We start from the raw sequence: 7,500 nt of genomic DNA on the forward strand, positions 1-7,500 counted from the left end.
ATCCAAATCCAGACTCTGAACTGGACCCAGACCCAGAACCACCAGAACCAGATACAGACTCTGAACTGGACCCAGATGGCTGGGTAACAGGAAGAGAGGTCTGGCTAACAGGAAGAGAGGTCTGGCTAACAGGAAGAGAGGTCTGGCTAACAGGGGTCCATAGAGGACCAGAAGGGTTCCTATTGGCTGTTTCCAGCCAGGTTCTGACTGACTGACTGCCTATTGGCCGGTCCATCTGTCTGTCCAACGCTTCACCAGCACCAGCCTCCGTTCTACTGGGCTCCTCCAAAGGCTCGTCCAGAAGTACGGGTCTGAAAACACCTGGTGTGTCCCTGAACCCTGCACCTGTCAGAACTCTGCTGGTACCAGAATCACTACTGCTGCTGGTACCACTACTACCCCTGGTACCACTACTACCCCTGGTATCACTACTACCCCTGGTACCACTACTGCCCATGGTACCACTACTACCCCTGGTATCACTACTACCCCTGGTACCACTACTGCTGCTGGTACCACTACTACCCCTGGTACCACTACTACCCCTGGTACCACTACTACTCCTGATATCACTACTGCCCCTGGTACCAGAACCACTACGCCTGCTGTCCACCAAACCTGTGATGTCTGTGGGCAGAACCCAACGTTCCTGGTTCTCCCTGAGATAAGATCCAAATCCAGACTCTGAACTGGACCCAGACCCAGAACCACCAGAACCAGATACAGACTCTGAACTGGACCCAGATGGCTGGGTAACAGGAAGAGAGGTATGGCTAACAGGAAGAGAGGTCTGGCTAACAGGAAGAGAGGTTTGGCTAACAGGGGTCCATTGAGGACCAGAAGGGTTCCTATTGTCTGTTTCCAGCCTGGTTCTGACTGATTGACTGCCTATTGGCCGGTCCATCTGTCTGTCCAAGGCTTCACCAGTACCAGCCTCCGTTCTACTGTGCTCCTCCAAAGGCTCGTCCAGAAGTACGGGTCTGAAAACACCTGGTGTGTTCTTGAACCCTGCACCTGTCAGAACTCTGCTGGTACCAGAATCACTACTGCTGCTGGTACCACTACTACCCCTGGTACCACTACTACCCCTGGTACCACTACTGCCCCTGGTAGCACTATTACCTCTGGTATCAGAATCACTACTGCTGCTGGTACCACTACCACCCCTGGTACCACTACTACCCCTGGTACCAGACCCACTACTGCTGGTACCACTACTGCTGCTGGTACCACTACTACTCCTGATATCACTACTACCCCTGGTACCACTACTACCCCTGGTACCAGAACCACTACGCCTGCTGTCCACCAAACCTGTGATGTTTGTGGGCAGAACCAAACGTTCCTGGTTCTCCTTGAGATAAGATCCAGATGCAGACTCTGAACTGGACCCAGAACCATCAGAACCATACCCAGAGTTCTGGCTATCAGGAAGAGAGGCCTGGCTAACAGGAAGAGAGGCCTGGCTAACAGGAAGAGAGGTCTGGCTAACAGGAAGAGAGGTTTGGCTTACAGGAAGAGAGGTCTGGCTAACAGGGATCCAGAGAGGACCAGAAGGGTTCCTATTGGCTGTTTCCAGCCTGGTTCTGACTGACTGACTGCCTATTGGCCGGTCCATCTGTCTGTCTGAGGCGTCACCAGCACCAGCCTCCGTTCTACTGTGCTCCTCCAAAGGCTCGTCCAGAAGTACGGGTCTGAAAACACCTGGTGTGTTCCTGATCCCTGCACCTGTCAGAACTCTGCTGGTACCACTACTACCCCTGGTACCACTACTACCCCTGGTATCACTACTACCCCTGGTACCACTACTACTGCTGGTACCACTACTACCCCTGGTACCAGACCCACTACTGCTGGTACCACTACTGCTGCTGGTACCACTACTACTCCTGATATCACTACTACCCCTGGTACCAGACCCACTACTGCTGGTACCACTACTGCTGCTGGTACCACTACTACCCCTGGTACCACTACTACCCCTGGTACCAGAACCACTACGCCTGCTGTCCACCAAACCTGTGATGTCTGTGGGCAGAACCCAACGTTCCTGGTTCTCCCTGAGATAAGATCCAAATCCAGACTCTGAACTGGACCCAGACCCAGAACCACCAGAACCAGATACAGACTCTGAACTGGACCCAGAGGGCTGGGTAACAGGAAGAGAGGTTTGGCTAACAGGAAGAGAGGTCTGGCTAACAGGAAGAGAGGCCTGGCTAACAGGGGTCCATAGAGGACCAGAAGGGTTCCTATTGGCTGTTTCCAGCCTGGTTCTGACTGACTGACTGCCTATTGGCCGGTCCATCTGTCTGTCTGAGGCGTCACCAGCACCAGCCTCCGTTCTACTGGGCTCCTCCAAAGGCTCGTCCAGAAGTACGGGTCTGAAAACACCTGGTGTGTTCCTGATCCCTGCACCTGTCAGAACTCTGCTGGTACCAGAATCACTACTGCTGCTGGTACCACTACTACCCCTGGTACCACTACTACCCCTGGTACCACTACTACCCCTGGTACCACTACCACCCCTGGTACCACTACTACCCCTGGTATCACTACTACCCCTGGTACCACTACTACCCCTGGTACCACTACTACCCCTGGTACCACTACTACCCCTGGTACCACTACTACCCCTGGTACCAGACCCACTGCTGCTGCTGGTACCACTAATAACCCTGGTACCAGACCCACTACTGCTGCTGGTATCACTACTACCCCTGGTACCAGAACCACTACTGCTGCTGTCCACCAAACCTGTGATGTCTGTGGGCAGATCCCGGCGTTCCTGGTTCTCCCTGAGATAAGATCCAAATCCAGACTCTGAAATCGACCCAGACCCAGAACCTCCAGAACCATACCCAGAGGACTGGCTAACAGGAAGAGAGGTTTGGCTAACAGGAAGAGAGGTCTGGCTAACAGGAAGAGAGGTCTGGCTTACAGGAGGAGAGGTGTGGCTAACAGGAAGAGAGGTTTGGCTAACAGAAAGAGAGGTCTGGCTAACAGGAAGAGAGGTCTGGCTAACAGGAAGAGAGGTCTGGCTAACAGGGGTCCATAGAGGACCAGAAGGGTTCCTATTGGCTGTTTCCAGCCTGGTTCTGACTGACTGACTGCCTATTGGCCGGTCCATCTGTCTGTCTGAGGCGTCACCAGTACCAGCCTCCGTTCTACTGGGCTCCTCCAAAGGCTCGTCCAGAAGTACGGGTCTGAAAACACCTGGTGTGTCCCTGAACCCTGCACCTGTCAGAACTCTGCTGGTACCAGAATCACTACTGCTGCTGGTACCACTACTACCCCTGGTACCACTACCACCCCTGGTACCATTACCACCCCTGGTACCACTACTACCCCTGGTACCACTACTACTGCTGGTACCACTACTACTGCTGGTACCACTACTACCCCTGGTACCACTACTACTGCTGGTACCACTACTACTGCTGGTACCACTACTACCCCTGGTACCAGACCCACTACTGCTGGTACCACTACTGCTGCTGGTACCACTACTACTCCTGATATCACTACTACCCCTGGTACCAGACCCACTACTGCTGGTACCACTACTACCCCTGGTACCAGAACCACTACGCCTGCTGTCCACCAAACCTGTGATGTCTGTGGGCAGAACCCAACGTTCCTGGTTCTCCCTGAGATAAGATCCAAATCCAGACTCTGAACTGGACCCAGACCCAGAACCACCAGAACCAGATACAGACTCTGAACTTGACCCAGAGGGCTGGGTAACAGGAAGAGAGGTTTGGCTAACAGGAAGAGAGGTCTGGCTAACAGGAAGAGAGGTCTGGCTAACAGGAAGAGAGGCCTGGCTAACAGGGGTCCATAGAGGACCAGAAGGGTTCCTATTGGCTGTTTCCAGCCTGGTTCTGACTGACTGACTGCCTATTGGCCGGTCCATCTGTCTGTCTGAGGCGTCACCAGCACCAGCCTCCGTTCTACTGGGCTCCTCCAAAGGCTCGTCCAGAAGTACGGGTCTGAAAACACCTGGTGTGTCCCTGAACCCTGCACCTGTCAGAACTCTGCTGGTACCACTACCACCCCTGGTACCACTACCACCCCTGGTACCACTACTACCCCTGGTATCACTACTACCCCTGGTACCACTACTACCCCTGGTACCACTACTACCCCTGGTACCAGACCCACTGCTGCTGCTGGTACCACTAATAACCCTGGTACCAGACCCACTACTGCTGCTGGTATCACTACTACCCCTGGTACCGGAACCACTGCTGCTGCTGGTACCACTACTACCCCTGGTACCAGAACCACTACTGCTGCTGTCCACCAAACCTGTGATGTCTGTGGGCAGATCCCGGCGTTCCTGGTTCTCCCTGAGATAAGATCCAAATCCAGACTCTGAAATCGACCCAGACCCAGAACCTCCAGAACCATACCCAGAGGACTGGCTAACAGGAAGAGAGGTTTGGCTAACAGGAAGAGAGGTCTGGCTAACAGGAAGAGAGGTCTGGCTTACAGGAGGAGAGGTGTGGCTAACAGGAAGAGAGGTTTGGCTAACAGAAAGAGAGGTCTGGCTAACAGGAAGAGAGGTCTGGCTAACAGGGGTCCATAGAGGACCAGAAGGGTTCCTATTGGCTGTTTCCAGCCTGGTTCTGACTGACTGACTGCCTATTGGCCGGTCCATCTGTCTGTCTGAGGCGTCACCAGTACCAGCCTCCGTTCTACTGGGCTCCTCCAAAGGCTCGTCCAGAAGTACGGGTCTGAAAACACCTGGTGTGTTCCTGATCCCTGCACCTGTCAGAACTCTGCTGGTACCAGAATCACTACTGCTGCTGGTACCACTACCACCCCTGGTACCACTACCACCCCTGGTACCACTACTACCCCTGGTACCACTACTACCCCTGGTACCACTACTGCTGCTGGTACCACTACCACCCCTGGTACCACTACTACCCCTGGTACCAGAACCACTACGCCTGCTGTCCACCAAACCTGTGATGTCTGTGGGCAGATCCCAGTGTTCCTGGTTCTGCCTGAGATAAGATCCAAATCCAGACTCTAAACTGGACCCAGAACCAGAACCACCAGACCCAGATACAGACTCTGAACTTGGCCCAGAGGTGTGGCTAACAGGAAGAGAGGTTTGGCTAACAGGAAGAGAGGTCTGGCTAACAGGAAGAGAGGTCTGGCTAACAGGGGTCCAGAGAGGACCAGAAGGGTTCCTATTGGCTGTTTCCAGCCTGGTTCTGACTGACTGACTGCCTATTGGCCGGTCCATCTGTCTGTCTGAGGCGTCACCAGCACCAGCCTCCGTTCTACTGAACTCCTCCAAAGGCTCGTCCAGAAGTACGGGTCTGAAAACACCTGGTGTGTTCCTGAACCCTGCACCTGTCAGAACTCTGCTGGTACCAGAATCACTACTGCTGCTGGTACCACTACTACCCCTGGTACCACTACTACCCCTGGTACCACTACTACCCCTGGTACCACTACTGCTGCTGGTACCACTACCACCCCTGGTACCACTACTACCCCTGGTACCACTACTACCCCTGGTACCAGAACCACTACTGCTGCTGTCCACGAAACCTGTGATGTCTGTGGGCAGAACCCAACGTTCCTGGTTCTCCATGAGATAAGATCCAAATCCAGACTCTGAAGTGGACACAGACCCAGAACCACCAGAACCAGATACAGACTCTGAACTTGGCCCAGAGGTGTGGCTAACAGGAAGAGAGGTTTGGCTAACAGGAAGAGAGGTCTGGCTAACAGGAAGAGAGGTCTGGCTAACAGGGGTCCAGAGAGGACCAGAAGGGTTCCTATTGGCTGTTTCCAGCCTGGTTCTGAATGACTGACTGCCTATTGGCCGTTCCATCTGTCTGTCTGAGGCGTCACCAGTACCAGCATCCATTCTACTGGGCTCCTCCAAAGGCCAGTCAAGAAATACGGGTCTGAAAATACCTGGTATGTTCCTGAACTCTGCACCTGTCAGAACTCTGCTGGTACCAGACCCACGACTGCTGCTGGTACCACTACTACCCCTGGTACCACTACTACCCCTGGTACCACTACTACCCCTGGTACCAGAACTACTAATACCCCTGGTACCACTACTACCCCTGGTACCACTACTACCCCTGGTACCAGAACTACTAATACCCCTGGTACCACTACTACCCCTGGTACCACTACTACCCCTGGTACCACTACTACCCCTGGTACCACTACTACCCCTGGTACCAGACCCACTACCACCCCTGGTACCAGAACCACTACTGCTGCTGTCCACCAAACCTGTGATGTCTGTGGGCAGAACCCAACGGTCCTGGTTCTCCCTGAGATAAGATCCAAATCCAGACTCTGAACTGGACCTAGACCCAGAACCACCAGAACTAGATATAGACTCTGAACTGGACCCAGACCCGTCCCCTGGTACTGTAGACGAGGTATTACCGCGTCGCCTCCCCTGTGATTGGTCCAGTCTCCTGGTTCTGGGCGTCGGCCTCACGGTGGTCAGCTTCGGCTCCTCCCCCTCCCGGCCCTGCCACGCCCGCTGGTCCGACGTGGGCGGGGCCACCGTAGTCGAGTCACCGTAGTCTGACCAGAACCAAGCCTCTCCAAGCCCCGCCCACAACGCCAACACAAGGGCCGCAAAGCGGAACCCTGACGCACGCATCCTGTCCAATCAGAGGCTTCTTCCACGGGCTTCCTGTCCAATCAGAACCTTCCACAGGCTTTGGGTCGGACTCCAGTTTCACGCACTCAACCAGCTGAATGACTAACTAACAACCTACCTAAGCAACTAACTAACTAACTAACTAACGACCTAACTAACTAACTAACTAACCGATGAACTAATGAACTAACTAACTAACTAACTAACTAACTAACTGATGAACTAACTAACTAACTAACAAACTAACTGATGAACTAACTAACTAACTAACTAACTAACTAACTACTGAGGAACTCGTTGAGCGGCTGACTGTCTGTCTCAGCTCCAGAGACGTGTTCACAGCAGCAGGCAGAGACAGACTGAGGAGAGGAGAGGAGGAGGAGGAGGAGAGAGGGATGAGAGGAGGAGGAGTGTCCTAGTCCTCAAGGAGGGTGGGGGGGGGGGGGGTGGGGGTAGGCCTTTCCCTGATTGGCTGCTGTGGTAATCTTCTCTGCCCCTGCTCCTCAGCCTCCCCCATCTCTCCTCCCCCATCCCTCCTCCCCCATCCCTCCTCCCTGTCCTCTTTTGTTCTTGGTGACTCTATTCAGTGTTTCACAGTAAAGAGTCAGGCATAGTCTCTGTGTTAGTACAGAGTTAGGCATAGTCTGTGTGTTAGTACAGAGTTAGGCATAGTCTCTGTGTTAGTACAGAGTCAGTCAAAGTCACTATTGACTTTATTATTCCCATGACTGGGACATTAGTTTTGGGCTTACAGGCTTACACACTGCAGCCAAAACAGAACAACAGACGATACAACAAGTTAAAACGCAGACAGAAGGCAAACCTGATTCAGACAAGAGAGGAGG

Source organism: Nansenia antarctica (genome assembly GCF_963989245.1).
Source record: "Nansenia antarctica genome assembly, chromosome: 6".
NCBI classification, from domain to species: Eukaryota; Metazoa; Chordata; class Actinopteri; order Argentiniformes; family Microstomatidae; genus Nansenia; species Nansenia antarctica.